Below are 12,749 nucleotides of genomic sequence, written 5' to 3'. Positions count from 1 at the left end.
AGGTGTTACAATTGCAAACACAAAGATATGCCTGGGGGCTACATTTTCATAGATAAATAATGGTATAGAAGCAAGAACAGTCAGCAATAGGTTGGAGTGTAGATGCATTATGCCATCACACAATAAGGTGTGTGTGTGTATATATATATATATATATATATATATATATATATTTATATATATATATATATACATGTATAAAAAATATTTTTTTTGGTTTTTAACTTGACATTTTCCTGCGTTTTTTCACCTTATCCAGTTCAACTGGAAAGATATACAGTTTTTTTTTTAAATCTCTTTAATTAAACACATGAATTGCACATAAACATTTACATTGTATACGTAAAATAAAGACCCAAGAAATAAACATGGGGAACGAAAAATGCGTGCTTCCGTTATGCTCGCTTTTATTTTGAAAGGCTTCGAATCAACTTCCGGTCCTGACAGTGCAGAAGACCTCACAGTGCAGGTCTGCAGCCAGACTGTCTTGGATTACCCAACCCGTTTCACCTGTGTCTTGTTCGTCACAGCTGTTTGTTGTCTCCCTAATCCTTTGTCTGGTGAGTTCGTCTTCATCCGTTGCTAGTTTGTGAATTTCTTTTTGAGCTCGCCATGTAATCTTTTGGATTTATTCCTGTCTATTTTGCACGTTTGTGCTTCACCCATTGTCTTTTGGATTTATGCCTGTGGATTGTTTGCACGTGAGTGCTTCAGTGAAAACTACTAAACTTTTTTTACCTGTTCCAGTCTGTTTCCGGTCACTATGGATCTTGCGCCACCGGCATTGTCGCTCAATTGAGGATACAACTGTTTTTACATTTGTTTTTGTGCACCGAGGAAAATAAAGATTTTTTACCACCGTACCGCATCTGGGTCCAGCCCTGTATGTGACAGAAACAAGGCATCTCTCAGAAGAAAATAAACACATGAAGGAATCTCCAGGCATGAAGCATGAGGGCTTACAGAAAAAAAAAGAAGAGGACCCAGAAGTAACAGAAAGAGACATTATTCAAAAGCAGCTGAAAGTCCCAGCGAACACTGTCAGGAACATCTCCTTCTATCGGGGGCATCTCTTGGTAGGGAAGAAGCAGGATGGTTAGCGTGTCCAATTGTGGCCAAATTCAAACATTTTAAACAGACAGAGTTAGTGAAAAGCCAGGACAGGGAGCTTCAGTGCTTCCCAAAAAGATCCTGGAGCGACCCAGGAGGCTGTTCCCTCTGAGAACACATTAATCGATGGCAGATCCAGGGCAGTAATCGCAGTGGACAAACTGAATGTCATCAGCTAGCTATACCGGGACAAAGAGGGCCCCTGGCATTACTGAACCAAAAGAATAACAATTACTGTACCATGTTCCATATTTGTTGCAAGGATGATAAGCCTTCCACAACAGCTTTTTGGAGGGGTGAGATCATTTTCTACTCCAGACTACCCCTTCTGTACAGCAGGACCCATTTCTCGGGTTGTTCTCACGTTGGGGTCTTAAATTGGACAAGAATGAACATTCCATGTCCAACAGCTGGATGGGGTCAGTGTACCATTTGTTCTTTTGACTTTCAATTAAGAACGAAAAACAATAAAATAGGAAAACAGCTTGTTATTTCATTATTCCATTTAAGTGTCAAACAATAAAACAGATTTCGACCTCTATTTCCAATATTTAATTCAAGGTTTATTTCAAATATACAGCAATCAAAAAACAGTCTTTGTGTCGATTTTAATTTTGATATTTTATTTTCTCTGATTTCTGTGCCCCGGAAGTTCTGCAGCTATGTTGCCTAGCGCGTATTTTTATGTTTCTGGTCGGTCAGTCTGTATCAGTGGATGTTGTTCTCCCATGGCTGCCATCGAGATCCATACTAAATACGTCAAAGAGTTGTTTGGAGCAGGCAAGACACACGCGGAAAAACACACTGAAACAAAATGGAATTAAGACGTGCTCAGAAATGAGTATTCGAAGATTTCGTGAGAAATACAACCTAAGACGGAAAGGATTGGTTACTGATGAAGAGTTGGAAATAGCTGGTCATTGGTCAGTCTACAACAGGCGCATGCCTCCGTACAGTACATTAATACTGTGACAAAAGGGGGTTGAGAGAGTCAGTGCTTGGATTCATACCTTCATTACTGTTCAATTGGGATATCTTTGATATAATAGTCAATTACAGTGATTGTTTAAACTGATTTTAAAGGCATAGATTGATTGTCTTTTCCCTGTTTTCAGGGTGGTGCCCCGATCTAAAATTAATATTTAGAATTTAAATCTTTTTTCAAAATATTTAATAAAAAATTTGTTTTTATCAATCAAATTACTGCCACTATTGTTGATCCCCAACAATGTGGATGGTACAAAACAGAACACAGAACCGCAGTGTTGCCCGGGTGCAGTGCTCATCTTGCACCACAAGCTGTCCCCACAACTCCGTTGTCAGGGCCTCTTCTAATGATGGGCAGACAAGCAGTGTGTATCTCCTCTCTCCTTCTGGGGAGGATGTTGCGTGCTCAGCCATGGCAGCTCTATCTGTGCAGGGGGGAGGCACCCGGAGCGGAGGGCACTGTGGGCTTGGCCCCTGAGTGGCACAATCTGACAACTGTGGGACTCCCACTGGGTGTGATTGCTAGTGTTCAAAATGCAGGAAGCTCCTCCACTCAGTCCTTATATGGCTATAAGTGGAGGGTGTTCAAACTGGAATCAAACTGGATGACCGAGCCAGGAAAAGATTGATCAGGGAAGCTATCAAGACCTTGAAGGAGTTGCAAGTCTTAATGGCAGAGGTTGGTCGATCTGTGCATGTGACAACAATGTTCTACATAATGCTTGTCTGTATGGCAGAGACTGTCCTCCAATGAAACATACATATAGGTCGTATGCAGGAATAACGACCTATGTCTACATTTTCAAAACCAGCGCCCATAGTGGTTGTATACATGACAGCAACCTGGTACCTTGGAAGTGGTATCTAGTAGCTTCGCTGAGGTTGCCATTGGTAGTCCGCTCAGTAGCGAGAGCACTGCGCCCGAGTGTGGTCGACAAGGGTTTAACTCCCTAAGTATACCACCTTTTTAATATTTTTTTTTTATTTTTACTGCCTAACCCTGTCTTTTTTGCCCTAACCTCAGTAACACCTGTGTGTATTCGAGTTGAAAAATACTGCACCAGTGTAGTAAAAACATACCTTTAAGTCATATTCAGGGGTTGGAAAAAATGACCCATAGTTACGTTTAAGTTGGAGTACTTGTTGGTATGGCAGGGTAGCAAGAAAGAAGCCTCTTCTGAAAAAATGTCACACTGTGTCATTTATAGTATGCCAAAAAACATATTGAAGATTCTGATGCCATGTGGCAAAAGGTTATATGGTCAGATGAGACCAAAATTTTACTTTTTGGGGTGAACTCCAAGCGCTAGGTTTGGCGGAAACCAAACGCAGCACACCACCCAAAACACACCATACCTACAGTGAAGCATGGTGGTGGCATCATTATGTTGTGGGATTGTTTCTCTTCAGCAGGGACTGGGAAATTGGTCAGGATTGAAGGGAAAATGGATGCTGCCAAGTACACCCAAATTCTTGAGGAAAACCTGTGGCCCTCTGCTAGACACTTGAAAATGGGCAGGTGGTTCACCTTCCAGCATGACAACGACCCAAAACACACCGCCAGAAAAACAACGCAGTGGCTAAAGGACAGGAAGGTGAATGTCCTAGAGTGGCCTAGTCAGAGCCCTGACCTACATCCTTATAGAACATCCTGTGGATGGATTGAAGAGTGCAGTCCATTGCTGCTCACCACGGAATTTGACTGAACTGAAATAGGAATGGGGAAATATTCCCCAATGTATGTGTGCAAAGCTGGTAGAGACATATCCACACAGACTGATGGCTGTAATAAGAGCAAAAGGTGCTTCCACAAAGTATTAAAGGCGACATAGAATGCTTGTATCACACATATATGTTAGTTATGGAGGTCTACTTACATATATTAACTTGTTTTCATGGTTAAAAACCTCCTAATCGCTGCAAACGAGCCGATCAAAATATCTCCTCACTGACGCTCTCGTCAGCCGCGCTGTTTCAGACCAAAACCACACCCCCAGAACACGGACTGTGTTGTGATTGGCCAGCCAACGAGAGCTTTCCTACTATCCTGTGATTAGCCAGGTACCTGGAAGTGACGTAATAGATAGGCTAGCTCTCAGATACACAGCTCCCCCTCTGGCACGGTGGATGCTCTGCATCGCAGCAGCTACAACGAGAGTAGTTCTTCTTCTTCTGCGGTTGAATGTACGCAACCGGATGTGCCCGGACTAGTGCCCGCACTGGGAGGCGCTACAGTGGTGAGGATTTCTGATGACGACATCAAACTACGGAAGTGCCGATCCACTTCGCAGAGCCCAGGAAAACAATACAACACTATTTTCTCAGCAGTGGCTGAACTGTTGTTCTGAAACGTTAGGGTTTCATAAACGAGGTAATGACGCAGATACACACACACAAACACAGCGTTAATTGGAGCTTCCGTTCTATGTGGGCTTTAAATCTTGTGACTGATCACTTTTCCAACCCTGCTATTCTAGTTCTTCATTTTTTTATTCATTTTCATAAATTTAGATAAAAAAAAACAAAAAAACATGAACGTTGTAAGGCAAAATGTATAAATTAAAGCTGAGAAATTATGGATTTTTATGTATTCTCATTTTGCACTGTAAAACAAAAAAAAGTGACTTTCAAAAGGGTATAATGACTTTCTATAGGCAATGTATGTAAATAAACTCAAGATCTCAATGACATCTTGCTACACCTCCAAGTGAAAATTACCATAGCCAGTGGTTCAAACCTGGCTAATGACACTGCTGTGGGGTTCATTAATTATCCTCCAAACTCCATCTTCAGCCAGTGTGTTAATTTCCCAGTCTAGCGCCACACTCCCCTACAGAGCCATGATCAAAACCCTACTTTTCCTCAGACACGTTGAAAAGCCAATTCAGCGCCAGATTTTTTTTACAAAGACACGACAGGAGGCTTGGACTCCATCATCATGGCCCATGATGGCCCAAATAAAAGGCTTACTTCAGAGTGCCGCCCTCACTGTCCGCTCAACAGAAGTACACCTGCTGGGTCCTCTTCATGGCAACACATTTTTCTGTGAAAAACTTCTTTTGAACTTGTTTGATGCCAGAAACTGACCAGGGCCAACAACGCCTTCTGCCTCATAAGTGCTGCTGGCTCAGATTTCTGAGTCAAAAGATTGGGAGCCTCTCTGTTTGTCAAAAAAGTCTCCCCAGCCATACATTTGGGTCAAACAGCCACCCTGCTGAAAGGCAATGCCCTCTACCTCCTTTCACAAGTCAACTTGAAAATGTATTTCCAGTAAATTCCAGGATATGTAGCCAGGAGAAACTGTTTCTGGGCGTCATGCCTAAATATGTTGTTTTGGTGATGGTGCATCATGAGGCCTTCACGGCAAGAAGAGACCTGTCACCCTTCAACTTTATCCACAATGGTCTTTCAGCCACAGTTTGACCAGGGGAAGTAAGGTTTTCTTAAAGAATGTTCATTTCTTGGAAAAGTTGGTTAATAAAACCTGTTAAACATTCTACTTTCTGGTGTCCTTCTTTTATGTTGAGGTCTCCAATTTGAGCCACTGATTGATTTATTTAATTGTTTGGAGGCCGTAACAGTGTTTAATCTCAACCCCGGAGAAGACAGTGAGTCCTTGTGTCCTGTGTCCAATGGCAGCTTAAGACTGGAGATGAGATTCAGTAATGAAAAATGACCTTAAAGATTTTGACTTAAAATATTGCTGCTGCATCAGAGCTCAAAAATATCAGAACTCGTGTCCTAGCTGAGCACACATATCCCGTTCTTTACATCTGTTTAGAGATTGTTACCATCTGTAAAAAAGAAACAAAAACCATGTCAACGCTATATATATATATATACACACACATATGTATGTATATCAGTGGGGAACCTTCAGGGCCTTCTACGCCCAACATTCAGTCTGGACCAAAACATATGAGTATTAAATATACAGTATATATATTATATATCTATATCTATATCTATATATATGTATATATATATTTAAAAAATCTATGTGATTTAAGAAAGTAGAAGATGGAAGCAGGTGCAGTACCTGTCTGATCTATTCTGGAAGCGATGGATACGTGAATATCTGCCCCTTCTCCAGGAGCGTCAAAAATGGACTCAAGTGAAGTAAAACCTGAGTTCTGGAGATATAGTGATGACCGTTGACGACTGCACCAAGAAACTCATGGGTCTTGGGTCAAGTCGTCCAAACCATTCCAGATGCAAAGGGACTTGTTTGCAGGGTACTGGTCAAAACAAAATCAAGCAACCTTGGAAAGACCCGTCAAGAAGCTCTGTCTCATCTGTGAAATGGATTAATAAAACTTCTATAAGACTACTGAAGTGTATTGGGGGGAGGGGGGGTGGTTACATGTGATGCATATATGTATGTTGTAGGCTCCTCCTTTTTTTTTTTGGAGTAATTGGCAGCCTTTTAGCCTCCCAATTATGGCCCGGGAAATGTAGGAGCCAGAGTTAAGTTAGTTTTAGTTCAGGGTTAGGCTGGGTGATTGATGCAAGATTTGACACTTGTTACAATGTCATTTATTAACAGTTGAAATAGTTAACTGTTGGCTTTAAGCCTTTGATTAAATTAAATATTCTCGCAAGGAAAGGAACGTGGCTTTGTGGCCTTTATGATGTTATTTGTTCTTTAGATAAAAGCTACCAGACTCTTTGATATATTTGACGGCTATGATAGATAAAGGAATTGAAAGATATGTAATGAAAATTATCTTGCAGTTGGGTGGATGTGTCCAAGCAGTATTTTAGGTTTTGGTGTAACAAGGTTTTTTTTAACCGTCAGGTCACTACATGACATTAGGTTCCGTTGTCTTACTGTTGGAATCTATAGATCGTCATTCACAAACTGAACATCAAGGGAACATTTCTATGTGTTGTTGATCTTCAAGAAGCTTGAATACATGTGGATAGAAATGTAACTTGGATGTGTGGCGAGTGGAAATGAATGCACAAACCTTTCACACAACTCTCTCTTGCCTTCGTGATCGATCAATTACAACAGTACCTACAAGTCAAGCCAGTTGAAACCTACTTACAGCTAACCACTATTCAGTGGCTGTGGAATTAAGTGTACTTTCGCCACTACACTGGGATTGCATGATATTTAGGGTCGATATTATTTATGGATTTTGATTTTGATTAAAGAGTTAATCAAACATAATTCTGAATAACAAATTAGAATCCCAGATTAATGGAAGTAACAGCAGGTAACATTGTGCATAAAACCATCTGGCTATTAAATACTAGGTCTACAATCACCATAGTAGCTATTGACACGGTTAAAATTGTTCGATTCTGCTGAATATAATTTGCTTCTTGTATATTGTGCTTGTTTAGATACAGGCCTCAAAGGCATTTTTGATAGAATTGAAGAGGTGGTCCTGGCAGCCCAGGGACTGCAAGAAGTGTCCACTACAACGAAGAAGCTGATGGAGTTTGCAAATTCCAACTGCAGGACTGAGGCCCAAGCAGCAGCTGTTAGAAATGCCTTTGCCTGTATTATCTGCAAAAGTAATTTTTTAAAAATATTGTTTTCTTTAAAAACCTGTATAACCCATAATTCAGAAGTTGTTAAAAAAACTTATTTAACAGTGAATGACAATTGCTTAGAGTAAAGTATGGAAAATCCCAGGTCAGGTGTTCTAACAACCACAAATGTGGATCAAGTAAATAAACAGATGGTACCATAGACAAAGTTTTGTTTACTTAACACAGATATAAGTGCAACTAAATAACTCTTTCCACGAGGAACATAGACCAAAAATATAGCAATTCAATTCATTTAAATACTGTTTTCTGATTTAAATTAACAGGTCCAGTGGTTGAGCCAATGGTGTCATCATGCTGCCAAAGCCTTGTTGGCTGTAGGAGTTGCATAGAATGAGTGGCAGAGAAATTCTGCCTTTTGCCCAAAGTGTCAAGCTGATGATTTTGGTGACAACATTCAAAGACAACACGGACTCTCTGATGCATTGGCTGCATTGGGACGCATGTTCTGTGAGTAATACTGTACAGAATGCAATCATGAGTAAATGCATAGTTTTACTGTTCTTTTTCTACTTTTTTTTTACTCATGTTCCAATACTGTGACTTAGTGTGCACTTAGTATGCTATTCACAATAGCGTAGTTTTGCCGCTTTGTGTTCTATTTCTCCTTGAACAACATGTTGGGTCTACAGGTAAAGCACTCTTTCATGTGTCTAGTTTTATTAGGTCTTTTTCTTTTTCATATCCATATTTCAATGATGTGAAAGCTAAGTTACCATCTCAAATTTGCACTATTTTATGTTATGTATTTTTCAGAAATTTAAAGCTAACATATTTTTAATTAAGCATAACAAGTCTGCCCTAATGGCGCAATACTAAAAAAGTTCAATACAACAGAGTTTAAAGCAAATATTTATTTGTCTAATTATTCAACTGACAAGTTGGGGGCACAGTGGAAGCTACATACAATTTTTAAATGAATCTGGATTCCTTGTTTTTTTTTGTTTTTGTTTTTTTAAGAGCAGGGTTATCTAGGGTGCCCTCTGGCAACATACAGTAAAAAGTGTGACAATTAAGAGGGTATCAATAGAGACTGTATGGAGACTGTTTGATAAAGTAAAGAAAAAATACACTGAGACCAATCCATAGACTGAGCCATAGTTGACAAACTTGGAATCAGCACTGTAGCATAACATAGTCTGTTTTCCTAGCTACTTAACAACACCACAGCATTTCAGTTACTTCTTTCAGACATATCTTTGGGTGACATTTATGAGATACAACAAGGCATCTTGGAAAGGTGTATAGTCATTGTTTACCACATGATTAAAAAGAAGAGAGATGTCAGGGTAGTTCTCTGCAAAGTCTTGTTCTGCATGACATCTATCCTCCTCAGATGAAAATGGGTCAGTTCCAAAAACTGACACCCAAGTCAGAGAGGATCCAAATTCTTGCTCAAACATGTTTGCCACAACAGAGACATTGGGCAGCAGCTCTTCAGAGATTTTAGCTGGACAGCCACCTGCAGTTCATTGGGTAACCCACGGCCTAAAACAAGACAACAAATAACTAACAAACCAATGCTATTTATGCTGTATGTGGCTGGAGTGTGAAAAAATGACTGCTTTAAAGTGTTGTACATATTCAGTTTAGCATACCTGGGATCCTGTGTGCATTCCACGATTGTACCACTCTGCCTAGTCCAATTTGGCTTAATTGACATGTCAGGTTTGAAATGCAGAATTTAGTCATATTGTCCTCCATGTTGAGGACTTCTTGGTCCAGCAGGTGTACCAGGGCCTGTTTCAATGTTCACAAGTTCATGCAATTGTTCAACTCAGGCCAAATCCTTACCACTAGAAGATTCTGTTGAACACAAAACATGATTTCAGATGGTATGAAAATGTAATAGATTATAGATTAGTTTGGGAAATTAATTCCCATTTTAAAAGTGTTCACTCCTTATTAGTTAGAAGAAAAAATGGTCAGAGTATTTCTTTCTTTACTATGTTTGATTATATTGGTTGTACTGTTTGTCCGTATTACAAAAACCTCACCCTTGTTGATGTTGTTTGATGGTATGGTGGCCTGCTAGGGTTGTGTCTATGTCTTGATAGAATATCTTGCATGTACAAGCACATGTAAAACTCCCAGCCATGGTCAACCCTGAGTTGGTCCTACATGCAGATCTGGGATAAAACAATGTGTACATGTGCAAAGGAATGCACCGAACTTAACTGATCCAATAAGAAAATTACATTCAATGAAAAGAGAATTGCACAGAAAATATTATGACAATATCATTAGTTCTGAATGTATTCACCTGTAAACTTCCTCATCACAAGGTTGCTTTTCACTGGCATGGTAGCATTGGCATGTATTTTGATGAATGCAGCTCTTTGTCACATCAGCCCAGAATATTTACAAACTATGTTTTCAACAAAAACTAATTCTTATATTAAGATGATCTACACCAATGAGCCATAACATTAAGTTACATTATTATCTTGTTACCATGACACCCGTCAGTGGCTGGGATATATTAGGCAGTAGGTAAACATCATGTTCTCATAGCTGATATGTTGTTAATATTAATATTATTATTACTATTACTATTATTATTAGAATGCATAAAAATATACTGTACGAAGAAGACAATAACTTCCGGTTCACACAAATTGGACAAATTAAATATCAAAATCTTTCCGTGGCCCATTATTTCATTTCCTATTTTTGATCTGAACAATAAATCTTAAGTACAAAAAATGACCCGTTATTTGTTTTCTGGTATCAGATTTATAAATGAATAAGGTAATAACAAACTGTTCTTTCATTTTTCGATTTTGGAATCTCAATTGGATATGAAAAGAACGAATGATACACGGATTTGACCTTCATGCTTTAGCTGGACAGTCGTTTGTCTGACAGAAAGAGAGTGAGAGAGATTGACAAATTTAAATACTTTTGGAATGGGGCTTCAACCCGGTACACAACTTGAAACATGAGGATATCATGAACAAGCTGTTCCTTGTCCTTAATCTTTTTCAGTGGACGAAGACACCCTGCATTAGCCAGATAATCTTGCATCTGTTGAGTTGCAGCAATGAGGCCCTCATATGTAGAACACTGGGACACCTGAAATGAAATGGTTGTATGGAAAAGCTATTGAAAACAGAAAACTTCCTAGATAATCCATGGTTAGCATGACACATCTTTACTAAGATTTAGTTCAGCACACAGGGGCATAGTTCTTTATTTCAAAGACTGAATTTGTTAATATGAAAACTTCTGAAAAGCTACTTTATGTTAAAGCTGACCTTTCTGCAATGTCCTCCAGCACTGGCTTGGCTGTATGGCTGCCTTAAGCCAAGCAGTCAAATAGTGTTGTGGAGAGGAATGTAGCCAGAGGCCTTCCATGGACAAGACTGACAGCAATAGCTCTTCCAGCAAGGAAATAATGGTCCTCTCTGTGTGCTGTAAAATCAATGAGTGGTTGAAAAGATCTTAATAGTTTAGATGGCAACATTGATAGTAAGTAGATTTTGTAGCACTGCAGTGCTCAAAAATGATCTGGAATATCAAGTGCCTAATTTCTGCGCCTCAAACATGGAGCTCATCATCACAGCTTCCATTAGAAGGCGCAGGAACTCCCTCCTTGGTCCTCCCAAATCCACTGCCTCCTCATTCCGCCCCAGATCATCTGAAAATGTTATGTTCATTTACCCTGGATGCATGTTAGACAAGTATATTTGTCAGTTTGGTGAGGTCTATAAGTAAGAAAAAAAAAATTGTTTTACAAAATCCAGGATGTGGAAACAAACTTACAAGAATAACAACTGATGCTCTTGACTTGAAGACCTTATGGATCATGTGACCGTCCAACTATTGACCTTCTTTTAGTTTAGGTGCCACTAGTTTATGACCATAGGCCATTAGAAACTGCAGGCTGAAGAGATGACAGCTAATAATCAATACATGATGAATAAGCATTAATTGACACAGCTTGACTGATATTTACACAAAATGACTCATCACATAGCTACTCCAAGACCTGTGTACATACAATACATCTACTGATGCCTCTGGACACATCTTCAGTAATGTTCCTGAAATCACCCTCCTCCAGGTGACCCAGCTGGGGCTGATCAGACCCCAGCTTGGCTCTCCTCTTTTAAGCCACAGCCATCTTAAGGCCCTCTCTGCCGCTCCGGTGGTACTGCGGATGGCTTTCCTCTTTCTCGCTCCCTCGATGCCTAAAATACTGAAGGCTCTGGCCAGAGAACGGGCTGCAAAGCCTCTGCATCCAACCTCCACTGGGAGGCATCTCGCACTCCATCCAGCCTGCTGACAGTCGCTGACTAGTCCTCCACACTTGGAGAGCTTCCTTTCAAAGGCTTCATCCAAGTTGTCTTCCCAAGGAACAGTCAACTCCAGTAGCACAGCTTGTTTGGTGGACTCAGACACAAGGACGATGTCTGGTCGCAGGGTGGTGACTGCGATGTGACTGGGAAACTTCAGCTGTTGCTCGAGGTCCACCAACAGCTGCCAGTCTTTTGCACAAGTCAGGATGCCTGCAAGAGATCTTCTGGCAGGAGTTGCCTGTTCCCCAGCTTTGACAAATGTAACTGACCTCTTGGCTTCAGCAATGATCTTGAGGACTTGATCATGCCACCATCTGTACCGACCATCTCCAAGTGCCCTAGTGCAGCAGCCGAGGATGTGCTCTAAGGTTCCTCGCTTGGAACACAGGGGGTGTGGCAAGTTGAAGTGACCCGCATTCTTCACCGGTGCACTCAATCACCAGCCAGAATCAATCATCGTTGCGTAATTGTGTAATTGAGGGGCAGTGCCGCCCACTGTTATATATATGGGCAGGTGACTGCGCCTATGATGTGCGTCATACCCTCCTCCTGGATGCTGTGATCAGTTTCAGATCGTGGATTGGTGTGGCCGTGACAGATAGATCGGTGATCCATACTCCCTAATTGTGCGGTAGATTACGCTGGTAGGATTATTGAGTACGGAGTCTGCTGCATTGTCCATGCGGAGCTGAAGTGTGCTCCCTCCACTGTGGGTGAACACATCGGTGTCGGAGGGTAAGCTGGCTACATTATGCTCTGGCCGCTGGTAGCTCTTGTTGGGCCGCTGAC

This window comes from Solea solea, chromosome 4, assembly GCF_958295425.1.
Source record: "Solea solea chromosome 4, fSolSol10.1, whole genome shotgun sequence".
In the NCBI taxonomy this organism is placed as follows: Eukaryota; Metazoa; Chordata; class Actinopteri; order Pleuronectiformes; family Soleidae; genus Solea; species Solea solea.
The sequence above is the reverse complement of the archived record's forward strand: the minus strand, read 5'-3'. Positions refer to the sequence as shown.